We start from the raw sequence: 11,582 nt of genomic DNA, 5'->3' as shown, positions 1-11,582 counted from the left end.
CAAATTTTACTTTCCCGTGATGTTATTTATTATTCCATGCCGTGTACTGGAAAAAAAATTCCAAATGTGGAAAAATTGAAAATAAAACCACATGTGCGTTCTTGTGGACTCAGTTTTTCCAACTTTCACTCTGCGCTCCAAATGACATCTCTACGGAACAATGGGTCGTGTTTTTTTTTTTTTGTTAAATGACGTTTTCATTGCTACCATTTTGAGGACTATGTGACATTTTGATCACTTTTTATTGCATTTTTTATGTCATGTAAAAAGGAGTAAAAGTCGCTTTTCAGACATTTGGGCGCCATTTCCCGTTATGGAGGGAACCATTTCAATATTTTGATTGGGCATTTTGGCATGCGGTGATACTTAATGTGTTTGTGATTTTTACTGTTTATTATGTTTTATATCAGTTCTAGGAAAAGGGGGGTGATTTTGAATTTGTAATATTTTATACATTTTTTACATTTTTCAACCTTTTTTTTTTCCGATGGCAATACCGGGCACCAGCTCAGGGTGAGCTGGTGCCGGAGCTTATTTTAATTAGTGTTTTAAACCGCGGTATCGCGGTTTAAAACACTTTTTAAACTTTATAGCCGGCGCAGGCAGGTACGCGCTCGGCGCTTACCGTGCACGCGGCTCTCATTCACTTCCTATGTAGCCGCATGCACGGTAAGCGCCGAGCGCGTACCTGCCTGCGCCGGCTATAAAGTTTAAAAAGTGTTTTAAACCGCGATACCGCGGTTTAAAACACTAATTAAAATAAGCTCCGGCACCAGCTCAGCCTGAGCTGGTGCCCGGTATTGCCATCGGAAACCTGCCACTTCAAGTGGTAGGTTTCCTTTAAGCCCTCATTTGCACAGCAGTAGCAGTATTCTTGTTGTATTAGGCTAAATTCACCAGTCCTTCCCTCCATTAAAAAAAGTGAAGAACGGAGGTTCAACATATCTGTTCTTTTTTTTTTTTTGTTAAATGACGTTTTCATTGCTACCATTTTGAGGACTATGTGACATTTTGATCACTTTTTATTGCATTTTTTATGTCATGTAAAAAGGAGTAAAAGTCGCTTTTCAGACATTTGGGCGCCATTTCCCGTTATGGAGGGAACCATTTCAATATTTTGATTGGGCATTTTGGCATGCGGTGATACTTAATGTGTTTGTGATTTTTACTGTTTATTATGTTTTATATCAGTTCTAGGAAAAGGGGGGTGATTTTGAATTTGTAATATTTTATACATTTTTTACATTTTTCAACCTTTTTTTTTTTTTCACTATTTCTGTATTACTACTCTATTACTACACTATTACTGTATTGCAGTATATGGCGTTTTTGGCTCATTGTAATGAATCTGCAGAAACCATGCAGCCTCGGGTCTTGCCTCACAAAGACCCGAGGCTGTGATGGCAACCAATCGCCGCCCCCCAATGACGTTCGGGGGAACGACGATCTGAAGAAAGATGGCACGACCCATGCGCTGCCATCTTTTAAGTGCAAGCAGCGACCGCGGGTGATGGCGATGGGTCTTTGTTGCAATATACAGCAAAGCCCATCTCTGTATGAAGAGGGCTCAGCCCGTGAGGCCTCTTCATACACCTTTCATAGCTCTGTGGCGATTATATACGTTGCACAGCGTGAAGGGTTTAAAGAGTAAAAAACAAAGAAAACATTCTGACAACCCCTATATCTAATCACCATGTATCATAAGTAGCAGTTATGTACCATGTCTAATTCTACCATTTTACTTGGATTCTTTTGTATATGGTCTGCTCCATTCAGAGGGTTCGTTGAACATTGTTTTTTCTTACTAAGCTGCATCAACTTCCATCAAACCTCTTGAATTTAAAATAGGACTTTGGAGATGAAGACATTTTTGGTGCAGTCAGACTTTCATTCTGTATTTAAAATATAATTGGGGAAATTTATTAAGATTGGAGTTCCAAATGTCAGTCTTAAAATCCCCCTGGCGTCCCAGAGCCTCTTTGTAGATTCTGGTGCAGTCTCCGACAGGTCGGACTTGTTTAGACCAAGTATGACCTGGCATAGATTTCCCCAGAGTTTACCTCATCAGTCAGACATTCCTGACCATAAAATGGCCACAGTTGGAGGGTCATTTGATCTCTAACTGGTCATGAGTAATTGCCAAGACATTAATCTTATATTCATGAATACTATTATAAGGTCCTGGCAGGGCGATTGTTCATTAACGGTTAGAGATCACATGACCCTCCATCTACAGCCATGTTATGGTCAGGAATGTCTGTCTGATGAGGTAAAAGACAGGAGGCCTCACTTCACATACCAAGAAAGCGGAGCAGAACTTTTAATTGATGTGTATTGGTAAATTACCTAATAACCTGCATTTACACACTCATTACAAAAAACATGAGGTCAAGTGGCCAACCCCTTTAAGATCCTATATAACATAGGGTGCCTGATGAGGGGAGGGGCTTATTTAACTGCATCCTGCCTGCATCACAAGTCAGTGTCTGGAAAAGAAGAGAGAGAGCGCAGTGCAGACAAATTAAACACTACGTGTCACTTAATGATCAACAACTGTTTAATACAGTGTTGCTCCTAATGTACTGATTTCTGCAAGGATAATATATCTCTCTTTCTCTCCTCTCTCTTTTGTAAAATTCCCTTTTTGTAGTGACTTCTTTATTAGACAGTATTTATTGAATTTATTATTATAAGATGCACATTTTGCAGAACAAGTAAAGTGTGACCAATCAAGCACATTAAATGGGTTATCCATTTATGTTTATTGTCGGCCTATCCCCAGCTTAGATCATCATCATCAAACGATATGTGAGACCTGAGCAGTTAGAGTGAATGACCACTACTTGACACATGCACCAGTTTTGTATTTTGTTAGACTGGAACAGCTAAATCACGAATATTAATGCTTGAAAACCACCTTTAATTATTAACAGATTTATGGCCCCTTAAATTTGGGGGAGTGTTTCACCCTGGTGAGCATAAAGATGTCTGAGAAGCTACTGGCCAGAGTATTTTATGTACCATCTGCATAATGTCTCTTCTCTGAAATAAATTGTTTTCTCATTTACTGTATATTCCCCTGAAAAAATTGACTGTGCTGAACAAGGCATTTTATAATTATTTCTTTGTGATAACACTTCAAAGAGGTGTTGGCCTACTTTTAATTAAACAAAATAACTATTCAAGAAAAAATTTAAAAAACTAGAGCTAGCAGTATGTAAAGCATAGATAGGTTGTTCCACACACTCCTGAAGTCTCTCAAAGGGGTTGTCCACTTTAAGGACATTCCTGCAAATAATTGATATTGTTTGTGTAATGAAAAGTTATACAATTTTCCAATATACATTCTGTATCAATTCTTCACTGTCTTCTATATCATTTCTTGCTGTTATGCAACAGGAAGCTTCATCATCTACATCATGTAGATAAACAGCGGTCCACGGCTCGTTATAACACAGTGTAATCAGAGCTGGAGATATAACGAGCTGTGCACCTGTGTGACCTTACATGACCATGGATCGGTGTTTATCACCGTGATTATATTCTTCACATACTACATGCCTTGGCAGGAAGGTGGCCCATGCCGGATTCGACACGTGGCATAACATGGGAAGGTGAGCTGGTGTTTCATTTCACACCCGGTGTTTATCTACAGGAAGTAAACAATGAAACAAGAAGACGGCAAGCAGAAATCTAGAAAACCATATAACTTTTTATTACACAAACAATATCAATTATTTGCTAGAATTTACTAAAGTAGACAACCACTTTAATTGCATCTTTTATTGGTAGTATTGTTCACATGAAAAGATCTGGCATCCGTGGCTTAGTGAAAAGATATGAACATGTATAGGCGGTCCCTGACTTAAGGACACCCAACTTACAGCCGACTTCTAGTTACCAATGGACCTCTCTGTCCACTGTGACCTCTGGTGAAGCTTGCTGGTTGCTGTGACGTCACACCTTGTGTGCCGGATCGTCTAACATACCTCCCACTGCTGGACCGCAGAAGAGAGGATCTGAGGGGCGTTGGAAAAGTGACTTTTGACTTTGTTTTTTTATGAATTGGGCAAACAGGGGCTGGCTATCTACAGGGGCAAATGGGCTGACTAATTACAGAGGCAGGGGGCTGGCTAACTACAGGGACAGGGGGCTCATATTGGGGGGGCAGCGGGCTGGCTATATATTGAGGGGGGGCAGGGGACTGGTTACATATTAGGGGGTAGGGGTTTCCTATATACTAGAGGGGCAGCGGCCTGGCTATATATTGAGGGGTGGGCAGGGGTTGCCTTTATACTAGAGGGGCAGTGGCCTAGCTATATACTGGGGGGCAGGTGACTGGTTACATATTAGGGGGCAGGGGACTGGCTACATATTAGTGGGGGCATGGGCCTGGCTATATACTAGGGGGGAAGGGGACTGACTAGCTATAAACTGGCTGTGACCAATGCATTTCCCACCCTAGGCTTATACTCGAGTCAATAGGTTTTCACAGTTTTTTTGTGGCAAAATTAGGGGCCTCGGCTTATATATGGGACGGTTTATACTCGAGTATATACGGTAAGTACAAACCTAAAGAACCTATCTTGTACGTAACCCGGGGGCTGCGTATACAGCACTAGCACTAGCCTGTTTCCGGCTCACAGAGAGGCAAAAAAAAAATTAACGCCCCTTCCCTTTTGTGCACTGCAGAGTGCCACTATATATGACACCATAGTACCCAAAATCATCCATGTAGTGTCATCTATGTGGGCATGAACTGCTCTTTAACCCCTTCACGACCATCCTATTACCACTTATTACTCTTTAATAAAATGAATCCATTATCAACTTTTTTCATCTGTTAACTGGCCCTGGGTGTAAGCAGCAAAATAAAAAGTGAAAATTTTCCATAAAAAGTGGTTTTCAAGTGTAAAGAAGTAAAACCAATAAATCTGCATATTTTTGGTATTGCCCCATTTGCTCTGTTGATTAAGTGACATACTATCCTAAATTAAAATTTAAACAGCATATCCAGTACAAATGTTGTTCTTTTGGTAACAACTCTACCATTTCTTTTTCTTTCTTATTGCCTATATGTAGCTTGTATCTGACTGTCATTGTATTCCCATAAATTATCAGATGTGTAAGTTTGTTTTTGTTTTTTGAATATTACTAAGTAATTTCAAAACTGAACGTCCTGACAATGTGTCTGCAATGAGTCTTGAGTTACAGAGTGAATAACAAGGAAGGTAGATGAGTAGCTGTTAAGCAGGGTTGTCAGCTGAAAACAGTAATGATACAGCATAAGTATAGATTTGTATATCACAAATTCCCAGCATTTGCTGTGATCTATGAAATGATCATTGCAATCACAACTACTTGGTAATTTATATATACAGTAGATGGCGATCATTGTAGAAGGATGTGCCTAATAAAGTGACCCAAAGTGGAAATTCCATTGTAGCCTTTCTCTCCATCAAACTATTTACTAATTCCTAATGCTTATGTATTTATCTAGAAATCCTAGACACTTACTGTATAATTTTATACTAATGCAAAGTCTGTGATACACCAATTGATGTATACAATTGCGATGGGTACTGTGTATCCGATTTTAATTGTTTGCTGTTTTTTCACATGCACAGTGAATTCCAAAATAAAATAATTTAATAAATGCGAACACTGATTTTATTTAATATTTTAGCTGCCAATTTTATAACGTAACTGTGAAGCTGTAGTGATTTTACCAAATTATCATATGTGATTCCCCCTTTGAAAACAATCAGAATGATGCCTACTTTGTGCTCCTCGTCAGTCTATGCCCTCAAGCTGAGGCCAGTTAGCTTGCCCACAGATCCCACTCTCTCAAAGTAATTTAGCATTAAAGATGATCTGTCACCCAAAGTGCTACAACCCTCTGATAAAGCTAGCAGACACTGCTGCGCTGTACAATAAAAACGCCCAACCGCACTGTAAGCACTAGGAGCTGCTTACTTTAGCTGCAAAATAAAATGCATAAAAGTCGTTTTGTGACTTGTCTGTCTTCCAAAAAAATACAAAATCAAACCCTAGATGTGAGAAGATGCATTCTAGCATATTTGGAAGCTACCAAAAGCTACAGAACTTCTGATGACTTTTTTTTAGTCCAATTTCAAGGAAACCACAGAGGGTCTACAGCCAGCAAATCAACAACAGCGAGATGGATGAAATCTGCCATCTCTTTTGTTACCAGCTTGAGGGGTTGCTTATTGCGGCTCAACTGAAAGCCCACTCTAATAGAGCTGTCTATACCTTTTGGGCAGAAAAGGCATTAGCATCCATAAAGCAGATTTGCAAGGCAACTACCTAGAAGAAATCGTATACCACTTACAAATTAGACTTAGGGCCTGATCTAGATCTTTCTTTTGGAAGGAAAGTCCTGTCTGCTGTTGTCCTATCCTAGGTTTAGTTCCTCTGTTACTCCTACTATCAATGCCGTTGTGGAGGCCAAGGGAAAAAAGAAAAAAAGAAGACTTTCCATAAATCCCCGCCAGTGGAACACTATTTTCAGGGGATTAAAAACTGTAAAATATATCAGAAATTTGATTAGAAATGCAGCTAAAATTTATACAAAGAGCCTATTGTGGCACCACTAATCCACTGTATGTGGATATGCCCTGAAATAACAAGTTGATGAGTTGATGAAAAGGATTGATCAGACTAAGGGAATTTTTTTTTTAAAAAAAGTCTTAGCGCTTCATCTTGCCTCATCCTTGCCCTCTCACTCTTTTTGGTCTTCTGTGGTCTTATCTCTCCCTGTTGCATGCCTGCATTTTAATGATGTGAAAAAAAGAATAAGACGTTTTAACTCTACAATTTTGTATATGAAGACTGCATCTCTGGCTGATTATAGTTAGAGCTCCACCTGCTTCATACTCTGCTAAGCCATGATATATAACGTGATGTCAAAGAATGTCTCAGCCGAAGGACTGCTAATAGTGCCCCTTGTTCTTTCTAAACACTTGTTCTATTGCTATTCTATTGGTTACTAATTCATCTCTTAGGCTCCTAGTTCATTAAAATGCTACTATCGCTTTGTTATGAACATACTGTATATCAATTGCCTTCTATTCTGGGTGGCGATCTTCCCATATCCCTCTCTAATGACCGCCCCTGTGTATCCAAATATCTCTAATGCAATTTCAATTCTTCTGCTTGTATCTCATAATTTTCATCCTCTGAATTAATCCCCCAAAGACATAGGAACTTTCCATATGGAACCACTTTTTTAACATTTTTTGGGGGGAAGGGTAGTACTCAAAATGTAGCAACAAATTTGTTACAGTCAGTTTCACAAACCCTTTATTTCTCAAGACACCATCACATACATACATACATACATACATACTGTAAAATACATATTTACCGCAAAATCATTCAGCATATCCACAAATTCAATGAGTTCATCTCTTGACCCTGATCAGTGTTTTCTAAATAACTTGTACAATACTGCCCAAATGCCAATTCCTATGTAGGAATATGTATGAAATGCTCTACAAGAATAAATTACTTGGCCTTCTTTGGCGAGGGGTGGAAATGGGGATCCTACCGAAAAGAAATTCCCCCCACTAGAATAATATCCTGCAGGAGTGGTACTTCTTACCGAAGATCCACACAACACTTGACTGTCCAATAGTGTGGGATGTGGATTCCTAATGGTCCCATTGCCATAATATCTGGAATGGTTCTTAAGACCTTTGTTGAGCAGTGTCCGCTCATATTTACAAGGCCCTTCTGAAGTTGGCTGAGGAATTCCATTGGAAAGATACTTTTAAACTGGCCTCCATAGATGTGTATAGTTGATATACTTGAATAAAACAACAGAATGGGGTTGGAGCAATATATAAAATCCTAATGAGATCTGGAAAGGAAGAGAAGTTTGTAAGTTGTATGAATCCTAAAGTATCACATATATAATAACATAATGCCTTTATCTTTAATTGAAAATGGTATAGACAATGCACAGGGACTGCTATAGGGAACCCATTTGGCCCCAGCTTTTGCAAATTTATTTCTTGCAGAATTTGAATTTACATATGGGCTTGAATTGTTTTGTGTCAAAAATCATGCTATGTGCAACATATTTGGACAATGTGCTAATACTCTGGTCAGGGTCAAGGAATGAATTCTTTTCCCATACTATTAAAGGGGTAGTCCAGGAATCAGCATAATTCATATACAAGTGGGCACTCAAAATATAAGCTAATGTGTAATTAGTTGTTATTTAAAATTTTGCTCCCCTTAGCAGAAAATGCTGATGACATAGACTGTAATGAAGAATTAAAATGCTACTGGCCCTTTAATCAGTCCGTTAATTTCCTCTGCGCGGTCCGTTGCAGGACAGAAGATGGCTGCTGGTCACATGTCCACATCACATGTCCTGTACCTGCCTGGGCAGGGTCATGTGATCACCACTATGTTTGGCTGTAGTCAGTTGGTTGCAGTGCATCCAGTATGGTCAGTGTGGTGGTGATGGCAGTTACACATCATTACTATGGAAACAGTGCAAGAAAACCTGTTACATCATCACTGGGAGCAGAGCATAAGTGGTAGGAGGAGTTACTGAGAACTAAAGGATCATGGATCCAGTGGCGGCCATCTTAGTGATAACTCCACCTCCATTAGAGAGGCCATAAATTTTGTAAATCATAAAATCAAATTATTTAAGCTCTGTTTTGTGACTAATGACATTGAGTATTGTTGTATTCATTTATTTATATCATCATGAGTTTTTGTGTCAGACGTTCATATTCCCAGAATACCCCTTTAACTTTCTTGATGTAAACTTATATGTATGTGATGGTGTCTTGCTACATTTCAAGAGCTACCATCTACCCATGTTAAAAAAGTGGCCCCACATGGACAGTTCCTCTGTCTCTGGAGGATTTATTCAGGGATTACAAGCAGAAGAATTGACATTGCATTTGAGAGTATGTGGATATACAAGGGGTGGGGGGGTCATCAGAGAAGCATACGGGAGGGTAGCCACCCAGATTAGAAGGCAATTCATATATGCTTTTAAGAAGACTAAAACAGTCCAGTATAATCCTAGAGCATTGGCTCAGAGAAAAACTATTTTATAGCGCCCTTGTGGAGGGAGACTTAGATTTACATGAGATAACTTACAACAAACCGATAGCAGCATTTAGATGAACTAGGAGCCTTAGAGATGAATAGGTAACCAGTTAAATAGTTTTGTAACAAAGTTCATGTTTAGAATAATCCTTTCCTCCAGGTAGGACAGTAGCATGTTTGAGATTAGGGACTTAAAAATACATTACTTGTTTTACATGTAATATAGTATAAAATTCCCTTTCAGCTTTTAATATAAAGGCAAAACAATTCCTATACAATACAATAGTACTTTATTGATCACCTGAGGGGAAATCCGTTTGTACAATTGGGCAATTGTTACACACCCGAAGAGACTGGCTTAACATTGGAGTTAGGGCGGCACGGTGGCTGAGTGAGTAGCACTTCTGCCTTGCAGCACTGGGGTCCTGGGTTCGAATCCCACCCAGGTCAACATCTGCAAAGAGTTTGTATGTTCTCTCCGTGTTTGCGTGGGTTTCCTCCGGGTACTCCGGTTTCCTCCCACACTTCAAAACATACTGTTAGGTTGTTTAGATTGTGAGCCCCATTGGGGACAGGGACCAATTTGATATGCTTGTGCAGCGCTGCGTAATCTGTGTGCGCTATATAAATAGAGAATTATTATTATTTATTTACATAAATACACTGCAAAAGGCGCGTTCTTGCATATTGCTGGTTTCTTAGTTTCATACAAATAAAGTGACAGGACATTGGGATACAGCACAATGCATGTTAACATGAACACATTACATAAGGGAAAGTTATTACAGTACGAATGCATTAGTGACAATAACAGACACAGGCCAGACAGACATATATAGGGATTACTACAGTAGGGGTGCCAGTACAATACTAACAGTGATTGTGGTGAGGCAGTGATGTGCTGCTATGGGTTTGGCAGAACAGACACTACCCATAGCTCCGATTTGGCGCTCTGTTGCACATAGCCGTACGACATGGAGTTTTTGTTGCCGATGATCGCCTGAGTGCTGATTGGAGGTAATATGGTGAGTGGCAAGTCGGTGTCGGAGGTGGGAGCCATCTTGACAGTCCATTCTCCTTGCAATTCAACCAGATTCAGAGTAGGTTGGTTGGAGGGCAGAGGTAATGGTGTGACTTTATTTTTACATTTTGCAAATGTATGTATGTAAGTATGAGTGATAAAGTAGAGTTAGACATGCACAGGCATACTGGTATAATTCTGTTTGTGCACTAAAAATTGCACTTAGTAAGATGCACTGCCGGCCAACGTCTTCTAGACCTGTAGTCTGCAATGTACATTTGTACTGGGCTGGGCTGGTCTAGCCCTAACAGGGATCCCATGTACAACAGCCAAACAAGTGCTCTACAGCGGGGAACAATATGGAACTTTTCTTAGATAGCCATAGATACTTCCATTGATTGTCAACAACAATATTTGTGATCAATCACAGAGCAACATTATTTTAAGAGAGAACTATCAAAGAAGAAAGCTGTGCACTGGTTGCTATGCGTAGCCAGGATAGTTTTTGCATATGACAGGACTTGTTATCCTAGGGATGTACATGTCATAACTGTTGAGTATGGCTTCTTCACATGGTAAGAGGCAACCATAGGGGCAGTTTATTTAAAGGGGTATTCCCGGAATATGAACGTCTGACACAAAAACCCATGATGATATAAATAAATAAATACAACAATACTCAATGTCATTAGTAACCAAACGGAGCTTAAATAAATTGATTTTATGATTTACAAAATCTATGGCCTCTCTAAAGTAGGTGGAGTTATCACTAAGATGGCCGCCACTCGAAACTACAAGTTCCATGATCCTTTAGTTCTCAGTAACTCCTCCTACCACTTATGCTCTGCTCCCAGTGATGATATAACAGACTTTCTTGCTATGTTACCATAGTAATGATGTGTAACACTGACCATACTGGATGCACTGCAACCAACCGACTACAGCCAAACATAGTGGTGATCACATGACCTGCCCAGGCAGGTACAGGACATGTGATGTGGACATGTGACCAGCGTCCATCTTCTGTCCTGCAACGGACCGCGCGGAGGAAATTAACGGACTGATTAAAGGGCCATTAGCATTTTAATTCTTCATTACAGTCTATGTCATCAGCATTTTCTGCTAAGGGGAGCAAAATTTTAAATAACAACTAATTACACATTAGCTTATATTTTGAGTGCCCACTTGTATATGAATTATGGTGATTCCTGGAATACCCCTTTAAGTTCCCTGGGCATGTTTTTTACCTAATTGCAGAGTGATATGAGATGTGTGCAGAAATAAAGACATGAACTCACAAAACATATGTAATTTTGAATTAATGGCCAAATCTTTATAATCCCAATTCCATGACAGACCCCCGAATCTCAGAGAGTCACCCTCAAGCACTCAGGAGAGGAAAAATAAACAAATACCCTCTATGGAACATCGGATAAAGGATGGCCCTCCAGGCTTAGAGGATTAA

The sequence above is a fragment of the Engystomops pustulosus genome, chromosome 1 (genome assembly GCF_040894005.1).
Source record: "Engystomops pustulosus chromosome 1, aEngPut4.maternal, whole genome shotgun sequence".
Lineage (NCBI taxonomy): Eukaryota > Metazoa > Chordata > Amphibia > Anura > Leptodactylidae > Engystomops > Engystomops pustulosus.
This window is presented reverse-complemented; position numbering follows the sequence as displayed.